This window comes from Giraffa tippelskirchi, chromosome X (assembly GCF_054371585.1).
Source record: "Giraffa tippelskirchi isolate mGirTip1 chromosome X, T2T-mGirTip1v1.2.pri, whole genome shotgun sequence".
Lineage (NCBI taxonomy): Eukaryota > Metazoa > Chordata > Mammalia > Artiodactyla > Giraffidae > Giraffa > Giraffa tippelskirchi.
In genome coordinates, this window is record NC_137289.1 from 81,397,414 (window position 1) to 81,413,598 (window position 16,185).

Consider the following 16,185-nt stretch of genomic DNA (forward strand, 5'->3'; position numbering starts at 1 on the left):
TGGGAATGAAGACGCCAGGGGAATGAAGGTCCACGTGGCCCTGAGTTTCTGATCGGCCATCCGCCGAAGACAGGAGGCTTTCTTCCAGATTTGAACTCCTGGACACCGTCTCTTAACTTGGAGTGACCTGGGGCATGAGGTAGCCCCACTGGCCCAATGGAGCAATCGTGTGGACAGGACAGAGGCTTGCCTCTTCCCGGATCTACCTGGGAGAACTTCGCTGCTTCATCACCTTTCTGGTGAGAGGGTCTCAGCTCTGATTCTTTGCAAGAGGGTCCTAATCCAGTCTCCTGGCCCCGCCTGCCCAAATGTGATCAGGAATTGGTGAGTGGGGGACTTGGTCAAAGGCTGGGATCTCACTCTTCACCCCCTACCCCTGGAAGGATTCTCTGAGGTTTCCTTTTGGGACCGCGGTAGGCTCAGGGATCCCATCCCCTGGCCTTTGAAGGCTGAGACTGCCCCGGATACCTGGGAGACAGCGCATCCAGAGACCTAGGCTTTCTCTTGCCCACAGCCAGATGTGGTTGGCTGAAAGGCACTGAAGCGCATTGGCATCTCTCCGCGTGTGAGATCGTCGTCTGGTGTCCTCTGGGAAGGCCTTGCCTCCGCGGAGGAACACCAAGGCTTTGCTCCTTCAGTGAGTTTGAAAGAATTCCCTGGGCTTCCGGCTCCTGGACGGCGTATTACAGAGGTTCTCATATGTCGCCTGGATGGGTTTGCTAGAATTCCCTGAGTGAAACCACCAGGGCCTGGTATTCCCAGTCAAGCATGGTTACAGTGTATGGATTCAGCTTCTCTGATACACAAGCAGGCGCCATTTCAGGGGTCTGTTCTCACGGGTGCGTTGCGGCAGGTCGTGTCTCTCAAGGAATCCGACTTTGGGTCTCAGGTCTCTCGCCAGCATGCCTCCGGGCGAGAGAGGCTTTTGCATGTTACAGGTCTTTTCAAAGGAGCAGCTAGAGGTGCTGGGTGTCCTCTCTCCCTTTTGAGGCAGTTGATCCATCCTGGTGAAGTCCTCTGGTGGAATGGCCACGGGATTCCGGAGCTGCCTCAGGAATGGGGCAGGGGTGCGGTATGGGGAACGCAACGAAAGAAAGCCTGACGGTTAAGAGGCTGGTCGGCTGGAGGGCCCGGTTCCTCAGGAACAGGCCCTTCCGGACTCAGGCCTAGAAGAAGAGGATCTTGTGGTTGGTGCTGGGCATTTGTCCCTTTTCGCGTAGCCTGCGAACAGCCGCCCTCAGATGCTTGGGTTGGAGTGGGGGCGTCTCGCCCCACTTCTCACACATGTCTAGGGCCTCTTCCACCACCTCCCCGACGAAGACCTTGGCTATTCCAGACATGGCGATGACCACGTTCTGGGACATCGGCGTGCCGGCCACGGCCTGGATCAGACGTTTGATGGTGGCTTTGGGGAAGGCTGAGCAGCGAAACACTTGGTAACGGTTCAGCTGCTCTTCGCTCATAGCAGCCACGAGGGTTCTCATCTTCTGGGCCTCCTCTTCGTCCACTTCCCCTTGCCTGGCTCTCTTGCCCTTGGTGTCCACTGTCCGTCTCTTGGCTGCAGGGGGATATGAGGAGGAGTCCTCCTCTTCACCTGCCCTTGGCTGCGGGCAGTCCTGACGCGTGGGCTCACCGCCTTCCTCATCAGAGGCTTTCCTGGCTTCCTGGGCTGGGTCCCGCGGCAGGATTCGGCCTGGGTCGCTGGGTTCCGGGCCCAGGGGCACGCCTGGTGCCTCCCGCAACACTCCCAGGTCCGGACCTTGGTCCCAGAGCCACGCCCTGGCCTTGTCCATCCCGGCGCTGGGTCAAAGACCCTAGCTCAGAAAGCTGGGCCCTGGGCCCTCCTGCTGCAGAGTCAGAGGCTGAGAAACACCGTCACTCACAATCCACTCAGAGCCAGGATCCGCCCCCATCAAGTGGCTTTTTAGTTCCTCTTTGTTTTCGGCCACTAGAGTGACATAATCTGCATATCTGAGGTTGTTGATATTTCTCTCAATGATCTTAATTCCAGCTTGTGATTGATTTAGCCTGACATTTCACATGATATATTTTGCATAGATGTTAAACAAACAGGGTGACAATAAACAATTTGACATATTCATTTCTCAATTTTAAACCAGTTCATTGTTCCATGTCTAGTCCTAATTGTTGCTTCTTGACCTGCATGAAGGTTTCTCAGCAGGCAGGTAAGGTGGTCTGGTACTCCAAACTGTTTAAGAATTTTCCATAGTTTGCTGTGATCCACACAGTCAAAGATTTTAGGAGTCAGTGAAGCAGAAGTGTATGTTTTTCCAGAACTCTCTTGCTTTTTCTATGATGCAACGGATGTTGGCAAGTTGATCTCTGGTTCCTCTGCCTTTACTAAATCTAGCCTGAACATCTGGAAACTCTTGGTTCACGTACTGTTGAAGCCTAGCTTGAAGGATTTTGAGGATTACCTTGCTTGCATGTTAAAAGAGAGCAGTTGTATGGTAGTTTGAATATTCTTTGGCATTGCCTTTCTTTGGGATTGGAATGAAAACCTATCTTTTCCATTTCTGTTGTCATTACTGAGTTTTTCCAAATTTGCTGACATATTGAGTGGAACACTTGAAGAGAATCATCTTTTAGAATTTTAAATCTCTCAACTGGAATTCCATCACCTCCACTAGCTTTGTGTGTACTAATGCTTCCTAAGGCTCACTTGACTTCACACTCCAGGTTGTCTGCCTCTAGGTGAGTGACCACACCTTCGTGGGTGTCTGGATCATTAAGACCTTTTTGTATAGATCTTCTGTGTGTTTTTGCCACCTCTTCTTAATGTCTTTCGCTTCTATTAGGTCCTTGCCATTTCTGTCCTTTATTGTGTTCATACTTGCATGAAAATTTCCCATGGTATCTCTAATTTTCTGGAAGAGATTTCTAGTCTTTCCCATTCTAATATTTTCTTTTACTTCTTTACATTGTTCACTTAAGAAGGGATTCTTTTTTTTTTTAATAAATTTATTTATTTTAGTTGGGGGCTAATTACTTTACAATATTGTAATAGTTTTTGCCATACATTGACATGAATCAGCCATAGGTTTACATGTGTTCCCCTTCCTGGACCCCCAACCACCTCCCTCCCCATCCCATCCCTCTGGGTCTGGAGCCCATTATACAGAGTGAAGTAAGCCAGAAAGAAAAACACCAATACAGTATACTAATGCATATATATGGAATTTGAAAGATGGTAACAATAACCCTATACGCGAGACAGAATAAGAGACACAGATGCATAGAACAATTTTAAGAAGGGATTCTTATCTCTCCATGCTGTTCTCTGGAATTCTGCATTTACTTGGGTATGTATTTCTCTTTCTCCTTTGCCTTTCTCTTCTCTTTTTTTTCTCAGCTATTTCTAAGGTCTCTTCAGACAACCATTTTCCCTTCTTGAACTACTTTTTATTTTGGATGACTTTGGTCACCACCTCCTGTAAAATGTTATGAACTTCTGTCTATAGTTTTTCAGGCACTCTATCTACTAGATCTAATACCTTGAGTTTATTTGTCACTTTAGCTGTATAATCATGAGGGATTTGATTTAGGTCATACCTGAATGGCCTTGTGGTTTTCCCTATTTTCTGCAACTTAAGTTTGAATTTTGCAATAAGGAGCTCATGATCAGAGTGACAGTCAGCCCCAGTTGTTGTTTTTGCTGACTGTATAGAGCTTCTCCATCTTTGGCTGCAAAGAGTATAATCAATATGATTTTAATATTGACCATTTGGAGATGTCCATATGTAGACTCATCTCTTGTGTTTTTGGAAATGGGTGTCTGCTATGACAGCCTGTTCTCTTACCAAATCATGTTAGCCTTTGTTCTGTTTCATTTTGTACTCCAAGGCTAAACTTGCCTGTGACTCCAGGTATCTCTTGACTTCCTACCTTTGCATTCCAATCCCCTATGATGAAAAGTACATCTTTTTGGTTTTAGTTCTGGAAGATCTTGTAAGTTTTCATAGAACCGTTTGACTTCATCTTCTTCAGCATTAGTGGTTGGGACATAGACTTGGATTAGTATGATGTTGAATGATTTGCTTTGGAAATTAATAGAGATCATTCTGTCATTTTTGCGATTGCATCCAAGTACTGCCTGCATGCACAGCATTTTGGACTGTTTTGTTGACTATGAGGGCTATCCCATTTCTTCTAAAGGACTCTTGACCTTAGTAGTAGATATAATGGCCATCTGAATTAAATTTGCCCACTCTGGTACATTTTATTTCACTGATTCCTAAAATGTCAAAGTTCACTCTTGCCATCTCCCAGTTGACCATGTCCAATTTACCTTCATTCATGTACCTAACATTCCAGGTTCCTATGCAATATCGTTCTTTATAGCATCAGACTTTAATTTCATCACCAGATACATCCACACCTGAACGCCCTTTCTGGTTTGGTCCAGCCTCTCCATTCTTTCTGGAGCTATTTCTCTGCTCCTCTGAACTAGTATATTGGACATCTACCAACCTGGAGGGCTCATCTTCCAGTGTCATATCTGTTTGCCTGTTCATTTGTTCATGGATTTCTCAAGGCAAGAATACTGAAGCCATTAGCAGATAATTGGATTAAATATTTGCTGAGCATAGCCCTGCCAGCCAGAGCAAGACTGTTTTCCCCACTGCAAGTCCCTTCCATTCAGGTAGCTTGCACAAGCCTCTTATCCTCATCCATCAGAGGGAAGACAGAAGAACCAAGAACTACAATCCCACAGCCTCCAGAACTAACACTTCAATCACAGAAAGTGAACCAAAATGATCACATGGATCAGAACCTTGTATAACTCAATGAAGCTAAAAGCCATGCTGTTCAGGGCCACCTAAGATGGATGGGTCATGGTGGAGAGTTCTGGCAAAATGTGGTCCACTGGTGGCACGGAAGAAAATATATGATATCTGAATAAGTTGAGTATATTCTGGAGAAAGAAGGCTAGATATTACTTGGTCTCTTGTCTTTTGTATTCTGTTTCCATTGTTACCTTTGGAAACACATCAAGGAATATTAGTTGATTTCCAATGTTCCTGTGGCTATGTGTATAAAGGAATGTAGAGGATTGAGAAATCTTTAGATAATTGGAACCAGTCTTGGTAAAGTAAGACCACAAAGTGCTCTTCTTTGATAACTGAATAATTTTTGTTTGCCTTTATCTGAAATTGAGTATAATTGACCTGATTAGTGTGCAACATAACCTAGTAGTTACTGCCATGGACAACGAACACTTCTGGTATAATTATAACTGGGCTGTCTTTTTTATCAAGTGATTATTATAAATGTCTTTCTCTTGCAATTTTCAGTTTATTGACTTTCAAAGAATTTGGAAGCATATTTTACCAGTATTTTCTATTAAAGGAAAAATGAGGAGATGGAAGATGACTTGGCTTCCTAAACATGAAGTCTCCATAGTCATGAGACAGTTTATATGGTATATACATCCAAATGAATGCTTTGTCTTCTAAGTGGTTACCTTAGGAGACAACATAATATTTTTGGAATCCACATTCTTTTGGAATTTATCTCAGTGCTTAGATAAGATAAGATAATATCTCATGCTCATCATGATTTTGATTTCTGAAAAATAATTTATTCAGAAGTATACCCAGTGAATAAGATGAGTCAACCAGCACAATAATTGAGATCTTGGTGAAAGAAAAATGTGACTATAAATAATTGAGATTCATTGTCTTCTGTGGCATGTGAGTTGCATCTGGAATTACACTCAAGGCTAGGCTGTTAGCAAATGTATGTATTGCATCACTTAATAATGTCATTACATGGTGAACTGAACAAAGAAATGGTGTGGAAAATATTAATAAATACATTTCCATATTCCTCTTGACCCCAATTCTGCTGCTGCACATACACTCTCTGCAAAAGAAGTCATTTATGTTACATGAATATATATATATATACATACACATATATACATATATGTATATGCATATACATATATATATTCATGTATATATATATATATATATATATATATCACAGCAATCCAAAATATATAGGATATAGCAAAAGCAGTTAAAAGAGGGAAATTTTTAGCAAAGCAATCCTAACACAGAAAACAAGAAAAATGTCACACAAGCAACCTCAATTTTCATTTACATGAACTAGGAAGTGAAAGGAAAAAGCCCAATATTAATGGAACAAAATTAAATACAAAGATCAAAGCAAAAATAAATGAAACAGAGACTAAGAAAAATCAATAGAAAATATCCATGAGACTAAGAGCTAATTCTTTGATATTCATAAACCTTTAGCTAAGCTCATCAAGAAAAAAAAAGTCCAAATCAATAAAGTCATAAATGCAAAAGGAGAGGTAAGAAATGAAACAATAGAAAGGCAAAGGATCAGAAGATGTTATAACAATTATACATTAATAAAATGGACAACCTAGAAGAAATAGACAAATTCCTAGAAATATACAATTTCCCAAGACTAAATCAGTAAGAAATAGGAAATATGAATAGATAAATTAACAGCAACAAAATTGAATCAGTAATAAACAAAGCTCTCAACAAACAAAAGTCAAATTAGCTTTACAAGTGAATTCTACATAACATATAGAGATGCTATCCTTCTCAAATTGCAGAGAAAAGAATGCTTCTGAACTCATTCTACAAGACCAGCATCACCCTGATATCAGAACTAGACAAAATATCACAAAACAAAGGAAATGACACGGCAATGTCACTGGTGAACATAGATGCAAAAATTCTCAAAACTATTAGCAAATTGACTTAAGCAATACACTAACATGATCATAGACTATCAAGTGGAACTTATCCCAGGGATGCAATAGTGGTTCAACATCCACAAGTCAATCAATGTGATATATCGCATTAACAAATTAAAGAATAAAAAAAATATGACCGTTTCAATAGCTGCAGAAACAGCTTTTTAAAATGTTCTACATCTATTTATCATAAAAACTCAACAAAGTGGATGTAGAGGCAGCCCCTTTCAACATAATAAATATAATAATATGACAAGCCCACAGTTAACCTCATACTCAATGGTGAAAAGCTGAAAGGATTTTCTTTAAGATCAGGAAGAAGACAAATGCATCCACTATAACCACTTTTATTCAACATAGTATTGGAAGATCTAACTACAGCAATTAGACAAGAAAAAGAAATAAAAGGAATCAAAATTGAAAAGGAAGAATTAAAACTGTCACTGTTTGCAAATAATATGATTCTTTACATAGAAGATCCTAAAGAAAAACCAAAATACTACTAGAACTCGTCAATGAATTCAGTAAAGTTTTAGGATACAAAATTAATATACAGAATTTTGTTGTGTTTCTATACACTAACAACGAACTATTAGAAGGAGAAATTAATACAAATCCATTTACAATTACATAAAAATAATAAAATATGCAGGAAGAAATTTAACTAAGGAGGTAAAATACCTGTACTCAGAAAACTATAAAACACTGATGAAAGAAACTGAAGATGACACAGGTGGAAAGATACACTATGCTCGTGAATTTGAGCATTTTGTGAACAATTAACCTATGACAAGGCAGCTGAGAATATACAATGGGGAAAAGACAGCTTCTTTAATAAATGCTTTTGGAAAAACTGGACAGCCTGATGCAAAATAATCAAATTGAACTATTTTCTGACACCATGCACAAATATATTCAAAATAGACTAAAGACTTAAGTGTAAGATTTTAAATCTTAACAATTCTAGAAAAAAAAATAGACAGTACACTCTTTCACATTAGTTTTAGTAAATTTTTTTGTATATCTCCTCAGGCAAGGGAATCAAAACCAAAAATAAACAAATGGAACTGTATCAAACTAAAAAGCATTTGCAAAGCAAAGGAAATAACCAACCAAATGAAAAATTAGCCTACTGAGTGGGAGAAGCTATTTGTAAATAATATATCAGATAAAGAGTTGATATCCAAAATATACAAAGAATACATACAACTGAAAATCATAAAAACAACATAATTTCAAAAATGTACAGAGGGTATAAATAGACATTTTCCAAACAAAACAGCTGGCTTTAGTGGTAAAGAACCAGTCTGCCAATGCAGGAGACATAAGAGATACGGGTTCGATCCCTGGGTTGGGAAGATACCCTGGAGGAGGGCATGGCAATCTACTCCAGTATTCTTCCAAGGATGGAGGAGCCAGGTGAGCTACTGTCCATAGGGTTGCAAAGAGTCTGACACAACTGAAGTGACTTAGCATGCACGCATAAAGAAGACATACAGATGGCCAACTGGCATGTGAAAAGATACTTAACATATCACTAATCATCGGGGAAATGAAAATCAAAACTACAATGAGATATCACCTCACACTTGTTTGAATGGCTATTATCAAAAAAGACAACAAATAACAAGTGTTAGCTAGGATCTGGATAAAAGGGAGCACTGTTGCACTATTGTTGAGAATGCAAATTGGTACAGCCAGTATAAAAAAACATAATGGAAAGTCCTCAAAAAATAGAACACTATAAGATTTAGCAGTTTTACTTCTGGGTATCTATTCAATGAAAATAAAAACACTAATTCAAAAAGATATACATGCCCCTATGTTCATTGCAGCATTATTTATTATAGCCAAGATATGGACACGAACTAAGTACCTATCAATAGATGAATTGATAAAGATGTGGCATGTATATGAAATGGAATATTACTCAGTTACTAAAAAAGGATGGAATCTTGACATTTGCAACCCCATGGATGGATCTGGAGGGTACTACACTAAGTGAAATAAGTCAGATAAAGACAGAATTGTATGACTTCACTTATATGTGGAATATAAAAATCAAAATAAATGAACAAATGTTAACAAGACAGAAACGAATTTACTGATACACAGAACAAACAGGTAGTTTCTACAGGGAAAAGTTTTGGGAGGAGGAAAAAACAGGTGAAGGAGATTAAGAGGTGCAAAATTTCAGTTACAAAATAAATTTCAAAAGTGTTACGTATACGGTGTGGGGAATATAGTGAATAGCTATGTAATATCTTTTTATGGTGATGCATGGTTACTAGACTTACCATGGTGATTATTCCGAAATGTACAGAAATATCAAATATTGAATCACTGTGTTGTGTAACAGGTAGTAACATAGTGTTGTAGTTCAACTGTACTTCAAAAACAAAGTCATAGATAAAGTGATTAGATTTGTAGTTACCAGAGGTGAGGGTGGGAAAAGGGAGAATTAGTTTGAAGGCAGTCAAAAGGTTCAAACTTTCAGTTATAATATGTATATACAAATATATATATATATTATATAAGTGAAAATTTTGGAGAAAGATATATATATATATATACACACACACACACACACACACACACACATTCTAGGGATATAATGTACAACATGATAAATATAATTGACACTGCTGCATGTTATATGTGAAAGTTGTTAGAGTAAATTCTGAGTTCTCAAGACATGGAAAAATTTTTTTTTCTCTTTCTCTAATATGTTATCTATATGAAATGATGAATATTCACTAAATTTATTATGGTAATCATTTCATGATGTATATATCTAACCAATATGCTCTACACCATAAAACTATACAGTGGTCTGTCAATTATATCTCAGTAAACCTGGAAGAAAAAAAATGCATATATATTTATATATAATTGAAACACAATAAAGCTCATCATTTTAATGGGTATAATTCAGTGGTATTTAGTAAATGCACAGGGTTATGCAGCTATCGTCATTGTCTAATTCCAGAATATTTCATCACCCCCAAGAGAACTCCATATCAATTAACATTCAATCCACTTTAGTTCCTTACCCCCCCAAACCCTGGTTTCTCTTCAGATCAAATAAATCTTTCACCTTTTACTTCTTCACCCCTGACCCTGATAGCTACTAATGTAAGTCTTATCTCTTATGTTTTATCCTATTCTGGACATTTCATATGCATTGTATCATATAATGTGAAACAATTTGTGACTATTTTCACTTAGCATAAAATTTTCATTCATACATTAGCATACATCAGTACTTCATTCATTATTTTTTGTGTGTAATAGTTTCAGGTGGACAGCAAAGAGACTCAGCATACATATACATGTATCCATTCTCCCTCAAACTCCCCTCCCATCCAGGCTGTCACATAACACTGAGCAGAGTTCCCTGTGCTATACAGTAAGACATTGTTGGTTGTTCGTTTTAAAAATAGCAGTGTGTACATGTCTATCTCAGCCTCCCTATCTCTTCCCTCTATTCTTCCACCATGGCAACATAAGTTCATTTTGTAAGTGTATGAGTACATTTGATTTGCAAATAAGTTCATTTGTATCATTTCTTTTTAGATTCTGCATATAAGGGAGGTCATATGATATTTCTCTTTCTCTGCTTGCCTTCTGTCAGTATGATAATATGAGAGGGTAACAGGCAGGAAGGCTAGGGGGTCCCCAAGAGGAGGAAATAGACTGAAAGTGTCAGATGTTTTTTTTCTCTCTTAAGTGGCAGGCAGGAGGAAATAAACTACAAGTGTCAGACTTTTTTTTTTTATTCTTTATACAAAATTATCTTGTGGGGGGGAGGGGCTCCAAAATCACTGCAGATGGTGACTGCAGCCATGAAATTAAAAGACGCTTGTTCCTTGAAAGAAAACTATGACCAACCTAGATTGTAAAAAAGCAGAGACATTACTTTGCCAACAAAGGTCCATATAGTCAAAGCTATCATTTTTGCAGTAGTCATATATGAATGTGAGAGTTGGATTATAAAGAACTCTGAGCACCATAGAATTGATGCTTTTGAACTGTGGTGTTGGAAAAGACTCTTGAGAGTCCCTTGGACTGAAAGGAGATCAAACCAGTCAATCCTAAAGGAAATTAGTCCTAAATATTCATTGGAAGGACTGATGCTGAAGCCGAAACTTCAGTACTTTGGCCACCTGATGCGAAGAGCTGACTCATTGGAAAATACCTTGATGCTGGGAAAGATTAAAGGCTGGAGGAGAAAGGGACGACAGAAGATGAGATAGTTGGATGGCATCACTGACCTGATGAACATGAGTTTGAGCAAGTTCCAGGAGGTAGTGATGGACAGGGAAGCCTGATGTGCTGCAGTCCAAGGGGCCGCAGAGAGTCAGACATGATTGAACGACTGAACTGAACTGATACAAAATTAAAAGGAGGTTTCTTTTAAAATTCTGTGTTGCCATGACGACACCTGGTTCCACCTGAACTTAACTTTTCTCAAACCTTCAGCTAACCAATGTGTTTTTCTTATGGAAATATTTTTCTTAAGCTATGTTAATGAACTATGTATTTACCTTAGAATCTGCTTTTCTTCAAGACAGTTCTGCCTAAGACTCAGAACAAAAAATGGCTCAACAAACCAGTATGTTATACTCATGGAAATGTTCTCTTAAGCTACATTAAGTAAACTACGCATTTGCTTGGAAATCGGCCTTTCTTCAAGATTCATGTCAATTGTTTATGGCCCAGGATAACTTACCTTGTGCCAATGCTATTGCAAAATGCATGCTATGGGTGAGGGGCCTGGTGCAACTCTCTCAGTTTAGAGGTGTTTCCTTTCTCTAATTAGCAGCTTGCTAATAGGTATATAACTCCTTGCTATAAACTAGCAAGGGGACACTCTGTTGCCTTCTGATATGTATGTCAGAAGCTTTCTCTATCTCTTTTATACTTTAATAAAACTATTATACAAAAGCTCTGAGTTATCAGGCCTCATCACTGGCCTGGGGTTGAATTCCTCTCCTCTGGAGGCCAAGAATCCCGGTGTCATTCATGGCTAATAGCAGCAAGCTTTCAAATATCTAGGTACATTCATGTCACTGCAAACGGCGTTATTTTGTCCTTTTTAACTGCTGAGTAATATTCCATTGTATATATGAATCACAACTTCTTTATCCATTTCTCTGTTGATGGACATTATGTTGCTTCCATGTCTTGGTTATTGTAAACAGTATAGCAATGAATATTGGGGTGCATGTATCATTTAGGACTATGTTTTTCTCTGGGTATATGCCCAGGAGTGGGACTGCAGGGTCATATGGTAGCTCTGTTTTTAGTTTTTTAAGGAACCTCCATACTGCTTTCCATAGTAGCTGCACCAATTGACGTTCCCATCAACAATGTATGGGGGTTTTCTTCTCTCCACACTCTCCCCAGTATTTATTTCTTTGTGTGTTTTTTTTTTTATAATAGCCATTTTAACTGGTGATATGTGATATCTTATTGAAGTTTTGATTTGCATTATCTAATAATTAGTGATGTTGAGCATCTTTTCATATGTCTCTTGGCCATCTGGATGCCTTCTTTGGAGCGATGTCTATTTAGGCCTTCTGCTCATTTTTGATTAGATTGTTTGTTTTGATGATATTAAGCCTGATGACCTGTTTGTAAATTTTGTAGACTAGTCTTTTGTCAGTAACATCACTTGCAAACATTTTCTCCCAATCTGCAGGTAATATTTTTGTTTTCTTTATTGTTTCCTTTTCTATTCAAAAGCTTTTGAGCTTAAGTAGGTTCCACTTGTTTATTTTGTTTTTATTTCCATTATTCTGAGAGATGTATCAAAAATGTATTGCTGCAATTTATGTCAGAGAGTGTTCTGCCTATGTTTTCCTCTAGGAGTTTTATAGTGTCTGGTCTCACACTTAGGTATTTATTCCATTTTAAGCTTATTTTTGTGTATGGTGTTAAAGAATTATCTAATTTTATTTTTTTACATGTAGCTGTCCAGTTTTCCTAGGACCATTTGTTGAAGGAACTATTTTTCCAATATTGTGTATTCTTGCCTCCTTTGTTGTAAATTAATTGACCATAGGTCTATAGATTTATTTCTGGGCTTTCTATGCTGTTCCTTTGATGTATATTTCTAATTTTCTGCCAGTACCATACTGTTTGGATGACTGTAGCTTTGTAATATAGTCTGAAGTCAGGGAGCCTGACTTCCTCTGGCTCCATTTTTCTTTTTCAAGATTGCTCCTCATTCCCCAGTCAATGTCTACTATCTTTAAACTAATCTCTAACTATATGCAACACCTACTGAAATTTTTGCATCAAGGGAAAAAAGTAAGTTATGCCAGAGAAGTGTAAATTTATAGGTCCATCTCCTCATTTTGAAGATAAAACAGATGGTGATAGGGGTCCTGATTAAAGGCTTTGCTGCATGAGTTTATCCTCAGTATTCTCTTTATCAATACTCTTTTTACAGCAATATTTTCCTCCAAAGTGTCTAAGTTATCCAGCTATGATTACAAGTGGCAATCTTCAGTGTGGAAAGATCATGACATTTTCTTTAAAACATATAGCATGGTACTTGGTCAAGGATTGTCTCTTGTGATGAGTGAGCTCCTGGTTTCTACTAGAAATATTATCACATAATATGTTTTATGTCGAAGTTCTGGAGTTTTTATGACCTTTCCATTCAATGTACTAGGGGTCTTGTCATAGGGTCTTTCAAAAATATGATCCCACAGCATTTAAAGGAGTGACATACTGATTTATAAAACTTCCTTCATGGATCAGGCACAAAAACCCAAAACATGTCAACCAAAAACATTTACTTCTGTGAAAAAGTCTGTTACAATTCAATAATAAATAGGTTCACAATGACTGAAAATTCTTCAAAGAATATGATATACATTTATTGAATGAAGTAATACATTAAAGTAGGTTGCTAGTCTTCGGTCATCTGGGTTCTAATTTTTTATACTTGGCTGAGGCTTTTTTGCCTATGCATGATGAAATTGTTCCCATATCTTTGCAAACTTTGTCTTGTACAATGTCATGCCTTTATGAAGAAAACCTTCAAAACTTTTTTTTTTATGGTCACTATGATTTTATTTTATTTCTTTATTGCATCCTAGAATTTTTTTCCTTTCCTCTCAACCTGTTTTCTGTCTTACAAGTGAGTGTTGGGGCCAGTGCCACATATATAATCCTTTTCTTGCATTCAAATTATTTTCATTCCCTTCATCTTTTTCGCTACATTTCAGGAGACCCTTTTATTTTTATTTTTATTTTTAATTTATTTATTTTAGTTGGGGGCTAATTACTTTACAATATTGTAGTGGTTTTTGCCATACATTGACATGAATCAGCCATGGGTTTACATGTGTTCCCCATCCTGAACCACCCTCCCACTTCTCTCCCCATCCCATCCAGCTGGGCCATCCCATTGCCCCACCCTTGAGCATTTGTCTCATGCATCAAACCTGGAATGGTGTTCTGTTTCACATATGATAATATACATGTTTCAATGCTATTCTCTCAGAACGTCCCACTCTCACCTTCTCCCTCAGAGTCCATAAGACTGTGCTATGCATCTGTGTCTCTTATTCTGTCTCGCATATAGAGTCATCATTACCATCTTTCAAATTCCATATATAAGCATTAGTATACTGTATTGGTGTTTTTCTTTCTGGCTTACTTCACTCTGCATAATGGGCTCCAGTTTCATCCATTTCAATAGAACTGATTCAAATGTATTCTTTTTAATGGCTGAGTAATATTTCATTGTGTATATGTACCAGAGCTTCCTCGTCCATTTGTCTGATAATGGACATCTAGGTTGTTTCCATGTCCTGGCTATTATAAACAGTGCTGCGATGAACATTGGGGTACATATGTCTCTTTCAATTCTGGTTTCCTCAGGGTGTATGCCCAGCAGTGGGATTGCTAGGTCATACGCACTTTCTATTCCCAGGTTTTTAAGGAATCTCTACACAGTTCTCCATAGTGGCTGTACTAGTTTTCATTCCCACTAACAGTGTAAGAGGGTTCCCTTTTCTCCACACCCTCTCCAGCATTTATTGCTTGTAGACTTTTGGATAGCAGCCATTCTGACTGGCGTGAAATGGTACCTCATTGTGGTTTTGATTTGCATTTCTCTAATAATGAGTGACGTTGAGCATCTTTTCATGTGTTTCTTAGCCATCTGTATGTCTTCTTTGGAGAAATGTCTGTTTAGTTCTTTGGCCCATTTTTTGATTGGGTCGTTTATTTTTCTGGATTTGAGCTTTAGGAGTTGCTTGTATATTTTTGAGATTGTTTGTCCGTTGCTTCGTTTGCTATTATTTTCTCCCATTCTGAAGGCTGTCTTTTCACCTTGCTTATAGTTTCCTTTGTTGTGCAAAAGTTTTTAATTTTAATTAGGTCCCATTTGTTTATTTTTGCTATTATTTCCAATATTCTGAGAGGTGGGTCATAGAGGATCCTGCTGTGGTTTGTCTGAGAGTGTTTTGCCTATGTTTTCCTCTAGGAGTTTTATAGTTTCTGGTCTTATGTTTAGATCTTTAATCCATTTTGAGTTTATTTTTGTGTATGGTGTTAGAAAGTGTTCTGGTTTCATTATTTTACAAGTGGTTGACCAGTTTTCCCAGCACCACTTTTTAAAGAGATTGTCTTTTCTCCATTGTATATTTTTACCTCCTCTGTCAAAGATAAGGTGTCCATAGGTGCATGGATTTATCTCTGGGCTTTCTAATTTGTTCCATTGATCTATATTTCTATCTTTATGCCAGTACCATACTATCTTGATGACTGTAGCTTTGTAGTAGAGCCTGAAGTCAGGCAGGATGATTCCTCCAGTTCCATCCTTCTTTCTCAAGACTGCTTTGGCTATTCGAGGTTTTTTGTATTTCCATACAAATTGTGAAATTATTTGTTCTAGTTTTCTGAAAAATACCATTGGTGGCTTGATCGGGATTGCATTGAATCTATACATTGCTTTGGGTAGTATACACCTTTTCACTAAATTATTTCTTCCAATCCATGAACACGGTACATCTCTCCATCTGTTTGTGTCCTCTTTGATTTCTTTCATCAGTGTTTTATAGTTTTCCATATGTAAGTCTTTTGTTTCTTTAGGTAGATATATTCCTAAGTATTTTATTCTTTTCGTTGCAATGGTGAATGATATTGTTTCCATAATTTCTCTTTCTGTTTTCTCATTGTTAGTGTATAGGAATGCAAGGGATTTCTGTGAGTCAATTTTATATCCTGCAACTTTATTACATTCATTGATTAGCTCTAATAATTTACTGGTAGAATCTTTAGGGTTTTCTATGTAGAGGATCATATCATCTGCAAACATTAAGAGTTTCATTTCTTCTTTTCCTATCTGGATTCCTTTTATTTCTTTTTCTGCTCTGATTGCTGTGGCCAAAACTTCCAAAACT

At 38.0% G+C, this 16,185-nt stretch overlaps 1 pseudogene; it reads right to left on the minus strand.

Moving 5' to 3' along the window:
- Positions 1-1,166: 1,166 nt before the first annotated feature.
- On the minus strand, positions 1,167-1,793 carry LOC145535672 (transcription initiation factor TFIID subunit 11 pseudogene; annotated as a pseudogene).
- Between the last annotated feature and the right edge of the window lie 14,392 nt (positions 1,794-16,185).